General features: G+C 34.1%; 1 long non-coding RNA gene across 3 annotated transcripts in view; it reads right to left on the reverse strand.

Moving 5' to 3' along the window:
• Window positions 1-4,300: 4,300 nt before the first annotated feature.
• Window positions 4,301-20,450, reverse strand: part of LOC144224692 (uncharacterized) — a 140,551-nt gene continuing 124,401 nt past the window's right edge. For all 3 annotated transcript variants that reach the window (XR_013333115.1, XR_013333113.1, XR_013333114.1), the window contains exons 2-3: window positions 6,153-6,199; window positions 4,301-5,850 (exon numbers count right to left, since the gene is read on the reverse strand). This is a non-coding gene — a long non-coding RNA (uncharacterized LOC144224692). The remainder of the gene's footprint in view (window positions 5,851-6,152; window positions 6,200-20,450) is intronic.

Raw genomic sequence — 20,450 nt, forward strand, 5'->3', positions numbered from 1 at the left:
CCGACTAAGCCACCCAGGCGCCCCCATAGTTACAAATTTTAAGGATTGCTTATCCTCTATCTCTTTTCCTTAAATGAATCTGGATTTATTTCTAACACATATTAAACTTCAAGATCTATCCTCCAAGTTTATTAAAAGTTCAAATGTTCAAGGTGTCTTCTTGTTAATGATTTTCCTATGTTCTTACATTACTCCTGGCACACCTCAATCTGAAATAGAAATGCTGGTGTAGTTTTATTCTGGATATCATTTTTGCTTTTTATTCTTGTGGTCTTTTTCTTCATATATGGTGAATTGATTTCAATCTGTGATCTCTTTTCTNCAAACCATGTTATCATGACAGGACCCGAAACACAGGCGGTTGCTTAACTTACTGAGCCACCCAGGTGGCCCATCATAGGTTTTCTTATATAACATTTATATTCTTTCAGAGTTCTCTAAGAAGTTTTCAAATGTCTTGTCATATTCTCAGACTTAGTATTATGTATTATTTAACTTGCTATTTAACGCCTATGACACATTTCAAATGTGTCAATTATGGGATCAATTTCAAACTAACTTACTGATCTCAGATTTGTGGATTTCATGGTCTCTCACATCTTAATGAGAAGAGGAATACTAGATACTAACTTTTCTCTATTTTTCAGTAACTGTGTATCAAAAGGATCTTATTTCAGTTTCTTAAATTGATGATTTTCTTTTAGCTACTTAATCACTTTGTGTAATCTTATAATTTTGAGGAGAGCAGATTGGAATGAATGAAGAATTGTTTGTGTCCTGTATTGACTCAGCAAGCTCAATTTTGTGAGATCTTTACTCCAAATCTTTTAAGAGAGTTGAAATAAGACAGAGAAACTTAAATTTACTGTAGTTTAATAATTAAAGAATAAGGATCCACGTGTTTATATAGAGAATTAATGAAAAGGGAGGAAATGACAAATTTGCTTCTTTGTCAACACTTAATATTTGTATTTGTTGTGGTAATTTTAGTAATATGATCCTAGTGATATGCTGTCATTCTCAGACGAAACTGTCATCTATGGGTCCGCTGGGACAAACAGTATTTGACCACATTAAATATAAGGAAGAGGAAGAAACATGTGCTACAGGAGATAACTGCCATGATGACATTAGTCAGGTTCTCTTGGTCAAAGTGACTACGGAATAAGTTTTGCTTTCCCTCCAACAGTTGCATCATAAATTTATTATACTAACATCCCATATCACTTCATGTTATAAGTGCTAGAAAATTTCTTCTGGGCATATTTTGTTAACCGTTGTTTGTCTGGTTGGTTGTTTCTCTTATACTAACCATTTCCAAAGTTGTCTGATAATTAAAATAAATGAGACAAACAAAATAAAATACATTCTAGTTCTATTGTATTTTTCAAGTGTATATATGTATGTACTTATGTATGTATGTATATATTTATTTGAGACACGGAGGGAGAGCATGAGCAGGGGAGGGGCAGAGAGAGAATGGGAGACAAGGAGAATCCCATATAGGGTCTGCACTGTCAATGCAAGCATTCAACAGGGGGCTTGAATGCATGAACCATGAGATCATGACCTGAGCTGAAGACGCTTGACGACCTAAGCCAGCCACATGCCCCTTCTAATGTATTTTTATGAAACTCTCCAGATGCCTCTGTTTTTCACCTAGATTTGGAAGCACTGATCTTTTTGTTTTAGATGTGGGTTTTTCTAACCCCATACCTTGTTCTTGTGTGTATCCAGTCCCAGTTTCTGGTGCAGATACAGGTTCACTCTAATTTGTATATAATTTGAGTTTATTTAATAGAAATTGAAAGGAGAGGGCAAACAATTCCTCTGGCTTATATTGTTTATACTGAAGGAGAAGCTATCAATGTTAATAATTTATCTTTGGAATTTCTTTCTCAATGAACATAGGTAGCCTTGGTTATTTAAGATTATCCCTAGTTTTATTTTTTATTATGTCAATAATCTCATATATTCATTATAATATTAAAAATTTTAGTGATAGTGTAGAATGATAATTTTTAAGTAATAGTTGTTCTAAATATATTTTATTGTAGCAGATTACTTAAGTTAAAGTGGGCTGGTAAACTTTTATTTTTAGAAAATGATTAAAATCAGACATGAGAGCAAAATATTTAAAATTACTTTTATCTTGTTTTATAATGATCATGTGATTTTTTGCCAATTTGATGTGACATTAAAGAATTTTTATCACGAAACTCTTGTTTCATGGAATAAATCTAATGTTTAGGGGTTTTTTTAGATTTTAAATTTAAAATTTAGTTGAAAATACTAGATTCATTAAATATGTTTTTTCAACTTTTGTAATTTAATATAGCTATATTACCTTTTGAACAGAGAATAATTTGAATGATTGTTGCTAGAGTTGACTTATATGTAATTTCATGAAATACTCGATAAAATTTAATCATATCTTATTGATGCTTAAAATGAGATATAATCTTTATTGTTTTTAAAAAGTGTGTGGGCTCTCTTTGTATTTCAATTTCTTTCTTAATTAGATTTTTTTAAAAAAATTAGTATCTCCTTAATATCTATATCACTTTTCAAAGACTGGGAGAAGTATATGTATGCAAAAATCTACAATACCAATAAATTTCGTATTTTTAAAATTTTTTACATGTTTTGGGGTTTTTTGGATATAAAGTTTTGTGATATTTATGTTTTCTTCATCGGTTGCAATCTCACTTATATAATATTTACTGCCTCAGTCTCTATTATGTGTTCAATAAAATTTTCACTTTTTTCTCTGTTAGACTATTTATAAATATTTATGGAATGGTTATTTATTGAGTACTATGTTCTGGGAACATATAAAAAGTGACCTACGGGCACCTGGGTGGCTCAGTCTGTTGAGCATCTGACTTTGGCTCAGGTCATGATCTCACAGTATGTGAGTTCAAACCCTGCGTAGGGTTCCCTGCTGTCAGTGCAGAAGCTGCTTTGGATCCTCTATACCCCTCTCTCTCTGCCCCTCCCCTCTCCCGTTCTCCCTCAATAATAAATAAACATTTATAAAAGTGACCTAGACAGAGAATAGCTAGTAGAAAGGCTTGGTCTGTTCTGGGAGCTGTCAGATCGGAATGACTAGTGCTTAGCAAGTTGGAGGGAAGCTGTAAGATATGCAATCAGATGGTAACAAAGGCCAAGTCTGGGAGGGCTCTGAAGGCTTAAGGAAATTTGGGTTTCATCCAAACAGCTGTGGGAACCCAATAAGCAGGAACTGATTGAAGTATTTTTTATATGTTTAAAATATCTCTATTTAGTATAATTATTAATTGTTGAGTAATTACAGGATATTAAAAAATAAAAAACAAGAACAATTATGACTTAAACAGGGTAGTCCAGGTGAGAGATAATGGTGGCTTGCACCAGGGAGATTACAAAGCAGAATAGGGAGATAAATAAATGAATATGAGTTATGTTTTGAAGAAAAACCCCAAGGTTTTTTAATTAGTTAGATATGATAGATGGGGATAAGACAATCTTGGGTATTTATTTGGACTTCTATGTAGGTAGCACAGCCATTTCAGAACTTAGGCAACCCAGGAATAAGAATGGGTTTATTTGCTAAATGAAATAAGTCAGTCAGAGAAAGCCAGTCATGTGATTCACTCATCTGTGGAATTTAAGAAAACACAAAAGATGAACATAGAGGAAGGGAAGGAAAAATAAGGTAAAAACAGAGAGTAAGCAAACTGTAATACAGAGAACAAAATGAGGGTTGCTGGAGGGGAGGTAGGTGGGGGGATGGGCGGGTGATGGGCATTAAGGAGGGCACCTGTTGGGATGAGCACTGGGTGTTATACGTGAGCAATGAATCACTGGGTTCTGTTCCTGAAACCAATACTACACTGTATGTTAACTAACATGAATTTAAATTAAAACTAGAAAAAGAGAAATACGAAAAGATTGGGTTTATTTGGAGCACAGAGGGGACCAATCTTGATCTCTGAGTAAACTATATTAACTGGGAATGTCAAATAAACATTTGGATAAGTGATATGGAAAACAGGAGGAAGATCTTAATTTGTGAGACAGTAACATCTGAGCAATGTGTAAAATTGTGAACTCTCATAGCTGTAAGACAAGAGTAGAAAGCTTAAAACAAAGACAAGTGTTATAAGTATAATACTAACACGAAAACTAGGATACAGAAACGTTTGCTAAATACTTATTATTGCAGAGGTCCAGCCTCTGCAAGCCAGAGTTGGCCCAGAGAGTGATGGTTGGCGTTGACAAAGAAGACACGGAGCCAGCCTCTTCAGGTGGACTGCTCAAATTTATTTTTCAGCTTAGGGTTTTTATATAGCAAATTCAAACAATCATGCTTAAAATATTTACATTTTTTGAGTACAGTCATAGGACTTAACATTTCTAAGTTTTCTTGGCAACAGTGATTTCACTGTACATGATTTCCACTTCAACCAATAAAATGTAACCAGGTAGTCATAACAAAGTTTTACATATTTTTTACTATGTATGGCAGGGTATCTAAGGATAAGTGAAGCATATTGTCAGAATACATGAGATCACAGTGCCCTTTAATTGTTTAAATTCAGTGGGCATGCAAACACAAGATATACTTGTACCCACGATTGTAGGTAACAGGCTCTCACAACCCCTTACTAAGAAAGAACAATGTCAACATTTATCATAGATAACGTATGGAATTGTTTTACGTGGATCAACTAGAATTTGGTCTCTGCATTTACCAATCTCATTCTTTGGTCAGAACAATCCATAAGTTGCCTTACAGGCTTGAGGTCAGCAGGCAAATATTTGTCTAACCCTTTTTTGAGAAGACCCTCCAAAACTAGTAAGTCCTGTTTTTGTCTATGCTTATGGCCTAATATGTATTCTTACTGGCAATTAGACCCATACATGGAAAATGAATTCTAGGTCTCTTATAGACACCATGTGTATGGGACTGTCTCCAATTTTACTAATTGCTACAATAATCATTAGACAACATCTGATTGAGGGGGCAGACATGATATTTAGGTACATTTCATTTTGGAGGAAGGGGGGAACTTTGGGCGATTCTGGTTTCATATTAACCCTAGAATAGACTAACAGCAGAAGTGAGAGTAAAAGGTACAGACTAAGTAGAGAAGAAGAATTCTTCAGGGGGTTCTTCTGACTGCCTTGCAATCTTTTCCCACAGGTTTTTCCCTGGGCCTTGCCATCAGGGATGACCTATGCAGTTTCAGTCTCCGGCAAATTATAGGTCAGGAAATGTAACTATTTACATGATTCACATCTCATTTAAACTTTGCAAAGGCCAAACGAGGTCCATACTATTATTACACCTAGTTTACAAATGAGAAAATTCAGTTCATAAAAAAAGTTAAGTAACCTGACAAGGAGCACACTAAGCAGTTGTACCGGAGCCAGCATTTGAAACCTGAAGCCATGATCCAAGGGTCAACACTCTTTTCCACTGTAATAACTATCCCTGTACATCTATGCACACTCTTTTATATGCTATTCTAAGAAAAAAGAAAGAGAGAAAGAACTTTTTGAGGGGCAGAGGATTACAGTACAATGATCAGATAATTTAGACATTTTCTTTACTTTTTTAAAAAATTTTTAATTTTTTTTTAAATTTCTGAGAGAGAGAGAGAGACAGTGTGAGCAGGGAAGGGTCAGAGAGAGAGGGAGACACAGAATCTGAAGCAGGCTCCAGGCTCTGAGCTGTCAGCACAGAGCCCGACACGGGGCTCGAACTCTCCAACTGCAAGATCAGGACCTGAGCCGAAGTCAGACGCCTGAGCCACCCAGGCACCCCGATTTAGGCATTTTCTTTACCATCTAGGAGCTGAGAGTCTAAAGAGAAAGAAAGACAAATAAATTCATAATCACAGTAAAGAACCCAGACTGTGAGGGAAATATGCAGAGCTATATAATAAGTCATAATAGGAACTTCTTTTTTTTCTTAATTTGTTTATTTATTTTGAGAGAGAAAGAATACAAGTGGGGAAGGGACAGAGTGAGAGGGAGCAAGAGAGAGAGACAGAGAGAAAGAGCGAGAATCCCAAGCAGGCTTTGCACCACCAGTGCAGAGCCCAACATGGGGCTGGAACTCATAAACGATGAGATCATGACCTGAGTGTAAGTTGGGCACTTACCTGACAAAGTCACCCAGACATCCTCTTACAATAGGAACTTCTAAACCCTGTGGGAGAGAAATGCTGAACTGAATACCTGAGCTAAGTACTGCTGGATACATGAATAATAAATTATGACATAAAGGTAGCAAACAAGACAAACAAAGTAACAAACAGTGATTCTGACCATCTTTGTATATAGATGATTATTTTTCTAGTATCAGTGACAATGACAACATAATATACTCATTTATAGTACTTTTTTTTCTCTAAGAATTATCTAGGAAATGCTTCATTATAACATTTCATTAAACTAAAAAAAATTTTAGAGCTATATTTGAATATGTAAAAAAGGTACAGTCTCAATGGAATGTTAACATTAGACTTAAATCATTTGTGTAACCATCAGTATAATATAGTAGGTACCATCATATTATGTAGACTATGACTAATTTTCTGTCCTTATGTTAACAGAAATTCCACATTATTTATTTATTATAATGTTTTGGTCAAACCAAAATATTTAAATGTTTTATCAAGTGAGAAGCAGTATATCCTGAAATATTGACTATGAACACTTCTTTGCTTTCCATTATTTATAATTAAATGGCATTTAGTGAATATGTCAAATAATGTGCAATGTAATTGAAAAGGACAATAAAAAGTTTGCCTGCATTTTCATTGCATGCATCTTACGCATGTTACTCTGTAGATGTTTGCAGCACTATTGCATCTTTTACTCTCTGTGATATACAATCCATTACTTGTGCTTTGAGAAATCTCAGCATTGTAAGAAGTGCTGTAGATTACAGAATATGTCAGCTATTTAATCAATTCTTTAATCAAGAAAAGGTCAGAATATTCCTGCATATTTTACATTTTAATTTAGGAGTAAACACACAAACTGTGCAATGTCTTTAAAAATATATCCCATGTCAAAAAGAATATATATATATATAATATGCAGCATCTGAGTGGCTCAGTTGGTTAAGCAGCTGATTTTGGCCCAGGTCATGATCTCACGCTTGGTGAATTCAGTCTTAAGGTCCTGTTTTGACACCTCAAAGGCTAGAGCCTGCTTTGGATTCTGTGTCTCTCTCTCTCTGTCTCCCCCCCCCCCATGCTCTATCTCTGTCTCCCAAAAACTGAATAAATGCTAAAAAAATTTTTTAATATCCCAGAAAATTCAGGAACTTTTTTTACATATATTTGTTTCTTGTGGTTTTTCAATAAGTGATAATTTAAAAAAAAAATTCTCATGGTCTACAGAGTAAGAAAGTCATGGTACAGAATGTAAATTATAAGCTAATTGTAATAGTAGATCTTTACATTGTTTTAAGCAAATGGATGAGAACAGCTCACAATTTTGTTTTTCAGACTATGTGTCTATGATATACTTATGTAATTTAGACATTTTTTTCCCTAAAGAATGTAGGTTCAAAAAATTAAATACCTCTCCTAAGCTTTGGCCAGAATTGGCCAAGATATAGAAGATACATTTCAATTCTAACATCCTCAATTTACTATTGAACAAATAGACGTGGACACTTAATTTATCTCTGTACACAAGGAGAAGTAAGTTGCAGAGTGAAGAATGAAGACAAAGACTTGAAATTGTTTATAACAGCTCCCATCTGGCTAAGGAAAGATCGGTTACAAAGTAATGATATACATTTTATCTGGAAAATAAACTGCCAGTCATAAAAACTTTAAAGCTTGGTATTTCTTAAATACATATATTATTTAATAAATGACTAAGTCAAACATTTAATACTTATTCTGAAACCAGCCTATTCTGCCAGTAATGCATCACCCTAGTGTAAATCATCTCACACATGACCAGCGAATAAGAAATAATATTAGTATAATTTAGAAGTCAAGTTGTTTTAGATGTATTTTGTTCAGTTACATTAATGTTTTAAAGTTGCAGTTGACAAGCTTTTTCACAAAGAAAAGGCAAATATGAAATGTAAAAAGGATATCAAGTATAAATTAAAAATTGTTCAGAACTCCTTTGTTTGGTGGAAATAGTAGTTAGCTTATTGCTTTAAGATTTCCTTTGAGTCTACTACATTAAATTATTCTGAGAAATTGAGAGGAAAATGTGAAAACATTTCCTCCATATTAAAAAAAAATGATGTTGCCTGAATGGTTCAGTTGGTTAAGTATCCAACCTTGGCTCAGGTAATGATATTCCGGTTGGTGGGTTTCAGCCCCACGTCTTGGGCTCTGTGCTGGCAGCTTAGAGCCTGGAGCCTGCTTTGGATTCTGTGTTTCCCTCTCTCTCTGCCCTTCCCCTGCTTGTGCCCTCTCTCTCTCTCTCTCTCAATAATAAACATTACAAAAAAATTGTTTTTAATCTTTAAAAATGATGAGAAAGTAGTGCGTATCTGGTATCCTATAGTTTTGAGAGTAAATAACTTCAAGGATCCACATTTGATGGACAAAAGAACAATTCAAGTTTTTCGGCTACGAAGGATGAGATGCTGCTGATGAATGCCGATGGAGAGCTACCTGTGCTACTGTATTTATTTAGATTCTGTCTCTTTGTCTGTCTCTCTTTTTAAAATCTCTACAGTTAAAGAATTGCATGAGTTTTCAGTGATCTGCTTCTAACCTTAACTTTTTTCTTTTTTAAAAAAAAACTTTGTTATTTTAGTGTGCTACACGGCAAAATATGAAATTACTCAGGAATATCTATATAGTGTTACAACTAAAGTGTTTGTATAGGATCCTTATCAGTATGGGGCTGAAAAACAAGAAATGCAATGCTAATGTGTCATATAGATCTATAATATTTAGTAGTTCCCTTCCTCAGTTCTCAGCCTTTTCTCTTTTTTAAATGCACCAAACTCTTGTGGCCTCAATGTTCTTGCGTATGATGCTCTCTCCACGGGACCAGCATCTCCACCACTGACACTTAGTCTAAGTCTTTCAATAGAAGGATATTAAATGAAATGAAACTTCCTCCAGAAGGTGACCTTAATCTACACCATGGATTTTAATATCATGGACTCTGGAATCAGAATTTTTTTTTTTTAATTCTTAAAATGTTTATTTATTTTGAGAGAAAGAGAGAGCACAAAGAGCAGAGGATGGGGAGACAGTGGGGAGGGAGAATCTGAAGCATGCTCCTCAGTGTCAATGGATAGCCTCACATGGAGCTCAACTCACATGCCCTGAAATCGTGACTGAGCCCAAAATCAAGAGTCTGACGCTTAAGCCACTGAGCCACACAGGCGCTCCCAGATTCTTTTTGTTTTTAATGACTACTTGGAGACAGTTACTTTAATTAGGCAAGACTCTTAACTTCTCTCTGCCTCTATTTTCCCCATATGTAAATTGAGGACAATAATGGTAATTAATTGAAATCATTGCTGTAGGCATTAAATGATTTAATATGTGTATAGAACTTGCAATCATGCCTGGCACATATTAGTATTCACAAAGTTTTACCATTAGTGTTAAGTTTTAATGTTCATAGTTATTGATGTTATCTTGATTGCACAGACAAGTTGCACTCCATGAGACAGATTTATTACTTCACATAATAAATGTTTACCCCCCCCCCTCCCACTTTGCCCTAGTCTTTACTCCTGAGATGAAGTCTGTGAACCAAGGATGGGAATTTCCCTGTATGAGCAAATAGAAATCCCACAGTAAGGCATGATGAAAACTTCTTTTTTTTCCTCTGTTCACAAAGTTGAAGGTAGCTGGTCCCCTCTCCTCTGAAAAGGTCTTCCCTCTCCTCCAGCCATTTGAGATGTGAATAAAATCTCTGCAGGTATCTTAGAACTCTCTTTGTTTCAGCTTTTAAGACTGGAGTTTCCTCTGGGTATCTGGGCTTTATTACTCATTGATATGTAAATACTTAGGAAGATAAAGCTCTGGTCTCCCAAGGTACTTACTATGGACCTAGTTCAGGGCTAAAACTGTTCTGCTATCTCTAGGAAAAAGACATTTTACTACATTTTCGATCAGAACAATTAAGTAGATAAATATCTACACATTTTAAGAGATATGTAGGGCTTTTCACAAAAACATTGAGAAGTTCAGGGAAGTTTGACCCTTTAAAATTATTATTACCATGGGTATTAACATTAGTATGGATTTTTAAATACTTTTTTAATGTTTTTTTATTTATTTCTGAGAGAGAAAGAGACAGCGTGAGCAAGGGAGGCTCAGAGAGAGACAGAGACACAGAATCGGAAACAGGCTCCAGGCTCTGAGCTGGCTGTCAGCACAGAGCCAGAACGGGGGCTCGAACCCACGAACCAAGAGATCATGACCTGAGCTGAAATCTGACGCTTACCCGACTGAGCCACCTAAGCACCCCAACGTTAGTATGGATTTTTGTTATATGTTCTCACAGCAAACTATTTTTCCTAACATTTACCACTATTGCAGTTACATTTATGTTTATTGATTCTTGCTAAATGTGTGTATAAACTACCAGTTAGTAAACCCCATGATGGGGAGGATCACAGAATGCTTTGCTTACTCCTTTGTCCTTGGCAATCAATTCAGTGACTCATCTGGTGAGCACACGCCCACTTATATTTTAGGCCTGCTCTGCTCTGTCTTATGCAATGAAACACTGCAATGCTCAAATTGAAATTGACACTTCTGAAATAACTTATTGTAAAGTGTTTTTACCAGGTCAAATGATCAGTCATGAATGTCTTTCTAATTTAAAAGTGTAGTAAATGTATTACTTACTAAGTATATTGGCTTATAACACACAGGAGAATTATAAATGTCTTTATTAAAGACTTATTAAAGATTTATTAAAGATTCAAAGAAGTTACATTTTCTTCAATCTTCTCCATATTGTTAAACCCATTAAAATGTTCAGAGTGTTAATTCATGATTGCATTTAGTATGTATTTCAGTAATTAGCATTTAGTAGTTGCTCAATAAACAATTGAATGGATTAATGAATCAACAAATTATAAACAACTTAAATTTAAACTGATTGAGCAGTTTATAAAGTTGTTTTAAATAATAGTTATCATTAATAATTTTATTAGTTTTATTTGCTAAAATTATATAGAATCATTTTGTTTGCCCTTATTTTAGCATCTTAAAATTGAACTAGTGCCTCTCCAGAATGTATGTAATTATCACCAAACAGGTGTTATACTCCTTTTTACTTATAAGATTTTAAAATCTTTTTATTAAATTATATTATACTTCACAATAGTACACTTAATCATGTGTACCACTTGATGTGTAAAACTCCCTTGAGACAAAAGATGAAGGGCTTGCAAATGAGGACATACCAACCATTGTTTGATCTCAAACTCTATTCTGGTAAAAGGTCAGGGGTTGAGCAACCTAGCTCCTCCTGGCTGCAGCAAGTCCCTGAAATATAAATCTTTAGTGAACATTGTGATTAGAACAAACATGTTCTTCAAGCGACTGTTAAGGAATCCCCACCTCTAACCGCAAAATTCTCATTTCTGTACACCGGCTTCGCCCCTCTCCCTGTATAAGCCCTGAGCTGGGGCTCGATGACGCACTCTTCCAAGGACTCTTTGGGTGCTCGGGAGGGGCCATCTGGCCGGACTAAAGTAAACCTGAATAATCAACTCCTTTTGTGTTTGTGGGCTTTGTCCTCAGTGATTCTCCTTTGGAAAAGGTGGTCTAACAGATGAATTTTCACAATGTCAACATATTTTATACCTTCCACCTGATTTGGAAACACTGCAATACCAGCAATGCAGAAGGCTCTGTGTCACCCTCCCAAAATCTACACCCTTCTCTTCTTGAAGAAAACCACCCCCCTGGCTTCTAACAGGATAAATTAATTTTACTTTTATTGAACTGTATTAAAAAGTATATAATACATTCTTTTGCATATCACCTCTATCATATATAGTTGTACTATAGTAACAATATTCATATTTGTCCACATTGTTGCATATAGCAGTAATCATTTATACTTATTGTATGTACCATAGTCTTATCTAATTTACTGTTGATGGATAATTAGACAGTGTTTAGCTTTGTGGCTATTAATGATAATGCTGAAATTAATATACTTGTACATTTCTTTTGATGCTTATGAGAGTGTCAGTTTATATTCCCAAATGAGGAATGGCTAGGTCATAGTGTGTGTATTTGTTTAACATAAAAAATGTTGTCAAAGGATTTTTAAATATAATCTTGCTAATTTACAATCTCTCCCATAAAGTATGGAAATGCTTATAATTTATCTTTCTCACCAACACTTGATATTGTTTTTTCTTAATTTTGCCTTTCTAGTGGTATCTCTAGTGGTATCTCATTATTTTTACTTTTATTTATTTATTTTTAGAGAGAGAGAGAGAGAAAATGAGCAGAGGAGAGGGGCAGAAGTAGAAAAAGAGAGGGAGGGAGGGAGATAGAATATCTAAGCAGGCTTCTCACTCAGGGCACAGCCCAATGTGGGCTTGGTCCCACAACCATGGGATCATGACCTGAGTTGAAATCAAGAGATGGAATTAAACTGACCAAGCCACACAGGTACCCCTCTCATTATATTTTTAATAGAGCATTTACCTGATAACTCTGGAATTCTAGTATATTTTTTTCTGTATTTTGGCTATTTGGATATCATCTTTTGTGAAATGCCTAAAAAAGTGTCATCCATTTTTTATTGGACTATTTATCTTTTTGTGTGTGTGTAGAATTTCTTTTTATATTCTAGATACAAGCTCTTTGTTAATTATATGCATTACAAGTTTATTCTCCCACTCTCTTAACTTTCCTTTTTCCATTATTAACAGTGTTATTTGATAAACTGATTTTTATTTAATGTCACCCAATAACTTCCATTAATTATTATTATTTTTGTCCTGTTTAAGAAATTGTTCTCTGCCTAAGGGGGATGAAGATAATTTTATATGTAATTTTCCAGAAGTTTTATAGTTTTACCTCCAAAATTCAATGTACAATTTATCTGGAACAGTTATGTATCTATCTAACTGGCTTTTTACTGGACTCTTCACTCATCTTATTCAGCAGAATTTTTTATGGTGATGGAAATGTTTATAGCGGTGTAGTCTAACACAATAACCACCAGCCATATCCTATTAGGCATTTGGTATGCATATAAGTATATATTGAGAAACTGGATATTTTGTTTTATTTTTATTTCAAGTCATTAAAAGTTAAATTTAAATAGCAACATGTAACTGGTGGTTACCTTATTGGACTGCACAGTAAATTCTGTTCCAATGACCTATTTTCCTATATTTCACACCAAACTGATAATTACTGTACTCTTATAATACAGTTGGGAACTATCTGAGATCATCTTCAAGTTTATAAGAAAATAGAAAGTCTCACAGAACTCAGAAAGGGTTGTTATGCTCATGGTTCATTATGATGAAGGCATACATATTAAAATAAGCAATAGGAAAAGGCATATTGGGCAGGTAAAGAAGAGAATAAGAGTCAATGAGACTTCCTGTTGTCATTTTCTAGAGAATGCTGTGAAGAACTGGTATTTCTCTCAGCAGTGATGCCTGGCAATTCTCATGGAAAACTGTCAACGAGGGAATCCCGTATACTGGTGTTGACAGTTTTTACTAGGGGTTGATCATGGAGACATGGTTGACCACCCACATCTACCATAGACTCAGTGGCATAACCCAGTATCTCAAGGTAAATAAAGACACCTTATCAAGAGGACTTGGAGGTCATCTCTCAAGATTTGGAACAAAGGACCAATTGTTCTTTGAGCAAATTTAATTCCTTACTGCATATATATTCATCTTGAGACTCAATGGATTATGCCCACTGTATTCTTCTTTCTTCCAGATTTATTTTGATATTGTTGGACCTTCACATTTTCATATAAAATCTAGTCTATTTGCAAATATTCTTTTTTTAAAAAAATTTAATGCTTATTCTTTTTTGAGAGACAGAAAGAGACAGAACATGAGCAGGGGAAGGGCAGAGAGAGAGGGAGACACAGACTCCAAAGCAGGCTCCAGGCTCTGAGATGTTAGCACAGAGCCCAACATGGGGCTCAAACTCATAAACTGTGAGCATGACCTGAGCTGAAGCTGGACATTCAACTGACTGAGCCACCAGGTGACCATTTGCAAATATTCTTAACAGACTTTCTCAGATTTGTTGAGCAAAGGTGGAAATAAAATCATGATTCAATAAAGAAAATTATAAGTTTTTCAAAATGTTCCTGCTGCCTTTACATTTGGCATGGAGTTTAAAGAAGAAAAAAATTTGTATGGAGTTTGAATAATACTCTATGAGGAAGCTGATGTTTTAATCAAGGTTTAAATAACGGCAAGTTTAAAATTGTTGAGAAATAGAAAAAACATAGTAGTCAGGGAGATGACATCTTGAAATTACCTTGAAAATTTGTTAGATATAAAATCCATCACAAGTGCTACAATTTTGATTTATGATACCAAAATATTTCAATTTGAATAATCAGGCAACATGGCAAAGTCCTCCAAATACCACCCTACTGTCTGAAAAACCTGAATAATACATTTAGTGAATCAGTTCAATCATAGGACTCAATCATGTCCAGTACCACTAGTTATAAAGTAAAAGAACAAAGGGAAAGTCATGTTCAAAATATGAAATTAATTTAATCTCATGCTTCATACCGACAATGTAATAATTTTGAGATATTTATACATTTCATATGTTAAATCTAAGAAATATCAACAAACTACTTACTAAGTGTCAGGCACTGTTCTAAGTGTTTGATAAATGTAATATCTCTATTGAAAACAATCTTATGAGGGTTGTTCAAACACACATTTTCTCAATTCACAACACAATTAATATACGTATTTCCTTTGTATGTTGATTTAGAATATTGTGAGTCTATTTCTCTAGTTAATTGGATGAAATGATCACAGGTTACTCATCATTTTTCAGAAGGAGAGGAGCACCTGATTTTCTTTCTCAAGAAATAGTGTAGGGAACTAGAGATCTATAAACCCCAGAAAGTTAAATTATCCTACATAATACACTTAGGTATTACCTGAACACAAATTTTCAACCTTCCTCAAAGAATACACAGTTCACTAAATCTGTAGTCAGTATTGTTATTTTACATAGTCCACTATGTGATTTGCAGGAATTACTGTTACAACAGCAAAAAGCACTTGAAAAGTAATCTGAAATTATTTTCAGCACTCTATCTAACTCTGACAGAGTGCCATTTGTATAAACATATTTATGGCTGTGTCAGTTCATATCAAGCATATTGGGACAGTGAGAAAATGTAATCTAGATGGAAGAGAATTTCATGTGATTCTCAAGGGTCCATGCCCTACTGTAAGGCATTAGAAATCACTACCAGAATGTTGTAACCTGCATATCATCACAACTCATGCGACATTTGTTAAAATAATAGAAGTGCCTGAGTCTTCTTTTATTCTAACACTGTCTTTGCAAAGCACCTAAATGAATGGACTGTTAGGGGAAATATAGTTTAGTGCTTGCTAATTGTTATTTTTGGAAAAGAATGCCATAAGAACAAAAATAATCTTGACACATGTTTATGTCCCTTTGTGATGAATGTTGATGTGGATATTCCAAAGAAACCCTAACCATTTTTCAAACATTGTATATCTTTGTTCTTAATGCCAGTGTTTAAATTTTTCATCTGTAACTCACAGCATTACCTTAACTTGTTAAGATAAAACACATTCTTTGCTTTATAAAGCATTTTTAGAGAGTTTGTATGCATTACCTCTTTTAATCTTCACAACTTAGCATGCATTATCATTCTGTACACATAAGGTCAAGTAAAATTAAGAAAATAAATGGTTCAATAACATTATGTTTTCTTCTCCTTAGGAGATACTATGGTTTTTAATTAAACAAAAAATAGTCTAAGACCATGAGAACGATTTGTTGTTAATATATGCATTATACATTATGCATTATATGGATAATATGTAATTATACATATCTTAATTTACTTTTTTAAATAACACCAAGGCATTCCAAATGGTGAATTATTTTTAGTGCAATTATTTTTATTTCCCTTATACAATTAGCATAAATTGCATTTTTCACAAAATAGCCACCGGGTATTATTACATGTAACTTCAAAAATTATGCCTTTTTTTTTTCATTTATTTATTTGTACAAGATATGCTTTCTATGTAGTGTATATTTATTTCATTTCATTTGTATCATACATTTCTAAAAGCTGATTGCATGTCATCCTATTCATGCTATACTTTCTCCCCTCTCTGGATACTGTGGCTATAAGCAATGAATTTTATCTTAGAACCTAACTTCTCAGAACAAGATGGTAATATTTTCAAATAGCCATATTGAACATGAAAGATGGTGTTTGAATATCAAATTCAGAAATAACAAAGAATGAAGTTAGAAAGCAATGAAATATCAGATATCGTGATGATGACTTTAACATTTCTTTGGAACAATAATTTTGAATGATTGTATTTCTGAAGAAATACTTGCTCCACTAACTTCTCAAATTCTCTTATTGCTTGTTAGGTATTGGATTGTGCTTTTTGTAATCTCATTAACCTTTTGTGGCTATTGAGTTATCACATGAAAGACAAACTTAGAGAAAGTTATAGAATGAATCTTTCACATTTCAGGTCAAGGCAACTCAGTGCTCATATGTTGTGGACATTTCTCTCCCTTAGTTTCTATTTTTACTTCCGCTTCAATACTCTTTTTTTACTCTATTTTTAAAATGCTTACCCCTCACTTAATGCCAGATATCCTTCCTTCTTATTGGTAGACTTGTTTCATCTCATCTTGTGGGCAAAGATTCATAGCAGTTTAATCACTTAAAATTAATTGATTGCATAATTTAATAGCTTGATATAGATAATGTTATTTCAAATCTACAGTATTTCATCCAAAATAAAACAACCTTCATTCCACTGTAATGCACTATTACATACTCCATGTTGTAAACATAGAATGTTCAGAAAACTCTTAGCATTAAACTTTTTGCATGATCTCACTATGCAGAAATACCTTCTGATAGGCAAAGAAAGCATTTAAGTATTTTATTCTGCTTCTTACATCTTTGGGATAAAGGAAATCATATGGACTCCATTTTCTGATTCTTTATTTTCCTAATGATATTTTTCTTTGTAATTGGAAAACAGTCTCTTCCCATTTACAATCTTAACTAATCCCTTGAAAATTTTCAGAATTTAATTAAAGAATATTTGTTTGTTCATGATACAACATATTCAAAGATCTGGAGGTTGGTCTAATGTTTCACTGGAATATAATGGCTTTCGTGTGTTTAATACACTTTTCTGTCATTAAACAAATTTACATCTAGAAGACATTGTTCTAGAAAGAAGGACTACATTTGTGAGCAATGTGGATAAAAACCCTGCTCTTGTGGACTTTATACTCTTTTGGAAGAGATAGCTAAAAAAAACAAATATACATGGAGATGACATAATTTAAGTAATAAAATGTGAAATGAGAAAAATAAAACAAGGTAAAGGGTAAGAATGGAGAAATGATTTTCTGAAGAGATTTCCCTAGCGTCGGAACTGAATCACTAGCAGGCCTAGCCATATTGATGTACTATATTGATACACTATATGTACAGAACTCACTTATATTCATCTTGCTATTTAACCCACAAAACAAGTTATTAGGTAAATATTATTTTTATACAATTGAGAATTTATGCTCATAGAAATTAAATGCTATGTACAGGAGTATGTATGCTATGTATCTATAAAATGGCAGAGACAGATTGTGAATACAAGTTTAACTGATAGTTAAAGCCTGTAGTCTATACATTCCCATATTTTTGATGGTTCCTCTTTCTGTTTCTTCCTTTGATAAATATATTGATTTCCAAATTTCCTTTGTTCCATGACAGTAAATTTGAGCCCCCAAAATTGATCACCATTTCTCGTGCCTAGATCTGGTCAGGAGGCAAATCAATCCTATAAGCATAAGTTTACATGTAGAATGAGATATGTTTTGCTGATGTGAAGTGTGGCCACGTTGGAGTTGGTTCAGTGAAGGAAACTCTGAGCCATGCTCAGTCATTGAGAAGCCCCACCCTGAAAAGTTAGGGAGAGAAAACGAAAGGGAGAGAAGGAGAAAAAATAATCTTTGTACCACCTAGAATTGAGTGGCTGTGTTTCTTTGTTTGTTTGCTTGCTTGTTTTGGTTTTGGTTTGATCACGTGGATTGAATAATAGGGAACATTGCTATGCTGGAAAAGCTGAATGAAGCCAATTCAGAAGAATTAGACATTAAAAGCCAAAGAAAACTAGTATGTTCTGTATTTTGGCTAACTCTTCTTACTTGGTTTCTAGTCTTTCCTAAGGACTAGCTACATTTGTATCCTGATACCAACATCCATTTATACTTAAACAAATGCCTTGTTTTCCTTAAGCTAGCTCAAGTTAATTTCTGTTACTAGAAATGTAAAATGCTCTAGCTAAACATAAATTAATTACAAAACAGTGGAATTAAAAAGGAGTCATGTCAGGGTGCCTGGATGGCTGAGTTAAGCTTCTGACTCTGGATTTCAACTGAGGTTATGATCTTATGATTTGCAGGATGGCGCTCCACATAGGGCTCTGTGCCGAAAGCGTGGAGTGTACTTGGTATTCTCCATCTCCCTCTTTCTCTGTCCCTCCCTTGCTCTCTTTTTTCTCAAAATAAACACTCCTTTAACAAAAAGAGTAGTTAGCTAGAAGCAAACTATTAAGAAATTGTTTCAGTCTACATTTTACTTAAGAATCTATAATGATGGAAAGGAAGAAAAGAAGTTGAAGTTCATCATACAAGTCATGTATGATAGTTCAGAGGAAACCACCAGTAGAATCAAGTATTTTCTGATGTACCCAGAGGGCCCTTTGTCCAGATATAAAGGACTAATTCTCTACAGATTACTTTTATCCAACATATGCAATTTAAATATATTAAGCCATGGGGTACCTGGTGGCTCAGTGGGTTAAGTGTTTGACTTTGGCTCAGGTAATGATCTTTCAGATAGTGAGTTCAAGCCCCTTGCTGGGTTCTGTGCTGACAGCTCAGGACCTGTATCCTGTTTAAGATTCTGTGTCTCCCACCCTCTCTGCCCCTCTCCTGTTCACTCTCTATCTCAAAAATAAATAAACATTAAAATTTTTTTAAATAATATTAAGCCTGGGTGTTTATTTGACAAGACTTTTTATAATGAAATTTTAAATGCAAAGTAGGATGCTGTGAGTGACAAGGCAAGTGGAATACATTTTTATTTAATCCAGTGTTTAGCTAGGAAATTCATGTTACTGATTGGAAATTAAGTGACTAACAGCTATTTTCTGAATTAATAATTTTAACAAATATTCATCTGATTTCAAGAGCCATTTTATGTTTTGGCAAAGCTGGTCTGTATAATAGGAAAGTCATTAGGTTAGGGCTTTAAATGGTAGTAGTTTACTGAAGAATGTGAACTGAGGGATGTGTGAAAAAAAAATGTTAAGAGTTAATAAGAGTAAGCAGTGGCAAAATGACCAGAGTGATCAAATGTATGATTACCAGATGCCAAAAGAAAGTGTAATAACCTGGCTACAGTACTTTTGAGAACATTAAAAAACAAATCAACAAGGAAGTAAACTAACAAAAATGACTTTCCTGAAGTGGAAAGTGAAATGCTAACAGTTAAAATAACATGCAGCAGACTTACGCAGTTTTCTAAATTCATATGTTTTCAATAGACCAAATTATTGCTTAAGCTCCAACGGACAATGCATTGTGATCCAAGTATTATGGATTTCATTCCATGATATAATGCCATTTTTTTTCTTCATTTTCTATCTGTAGGAGATACACTGTACTTTTTTTTAATGTTTTATTTATTTCTAGGAGAGAGAGAGAGAGACAGCATGAGCAGGGGAGGGTCAGAGAGAGAGGGAGTCACAGATTGAAACAGGCTCCAAGCTCTGAGCTGGCAGTCAGCACAGAGCCCGACGCGGGGCTCGAACCCACGAACCGTGAGATCATGACCTAAGCAAAAGTCAGACGCTTAACCGACTAAGCCACCCAGGCGCCCCAGCTGTACTTTTTTAATATTATGACTTCATCAAAAGAGAATTAAGACAATTTTTCTCTGTTTATGTTTATTAAATAGCTGTAATTAAATATTATAATGCTGAATTTTTTTCAACAAAATAAACCAGTGGCAACAGAATAGAATATGTTAGTTTTATGATATGCTAGGAAATGAATTCCTAATTTTAAAACACTCTAGACTTATATTATTATGTTCATTTTGTTATTATTATATTTTATCATTTATTATTACACACTGCATGCCTTCTATGTGATAAT

The sequence above is a fragment of the Crocuta crocuta genome, unplaced genomic scaffold, assembly GCF_008692635.1.
Source record: "Crocuta crocuta isolate KB4526 unplaced genomic scaffold, BGI_CrCroc_1.0 scaffold464, whole genome shotgun sequence".
In the NCBI taxonomy this organism is placed as follows: domain Eukaryota; kingdom Metazoa; phylum Chordata; class Mammalia; order Carnivora; family Hyaenidae; genus Crocuta; species Crocuta crocuta.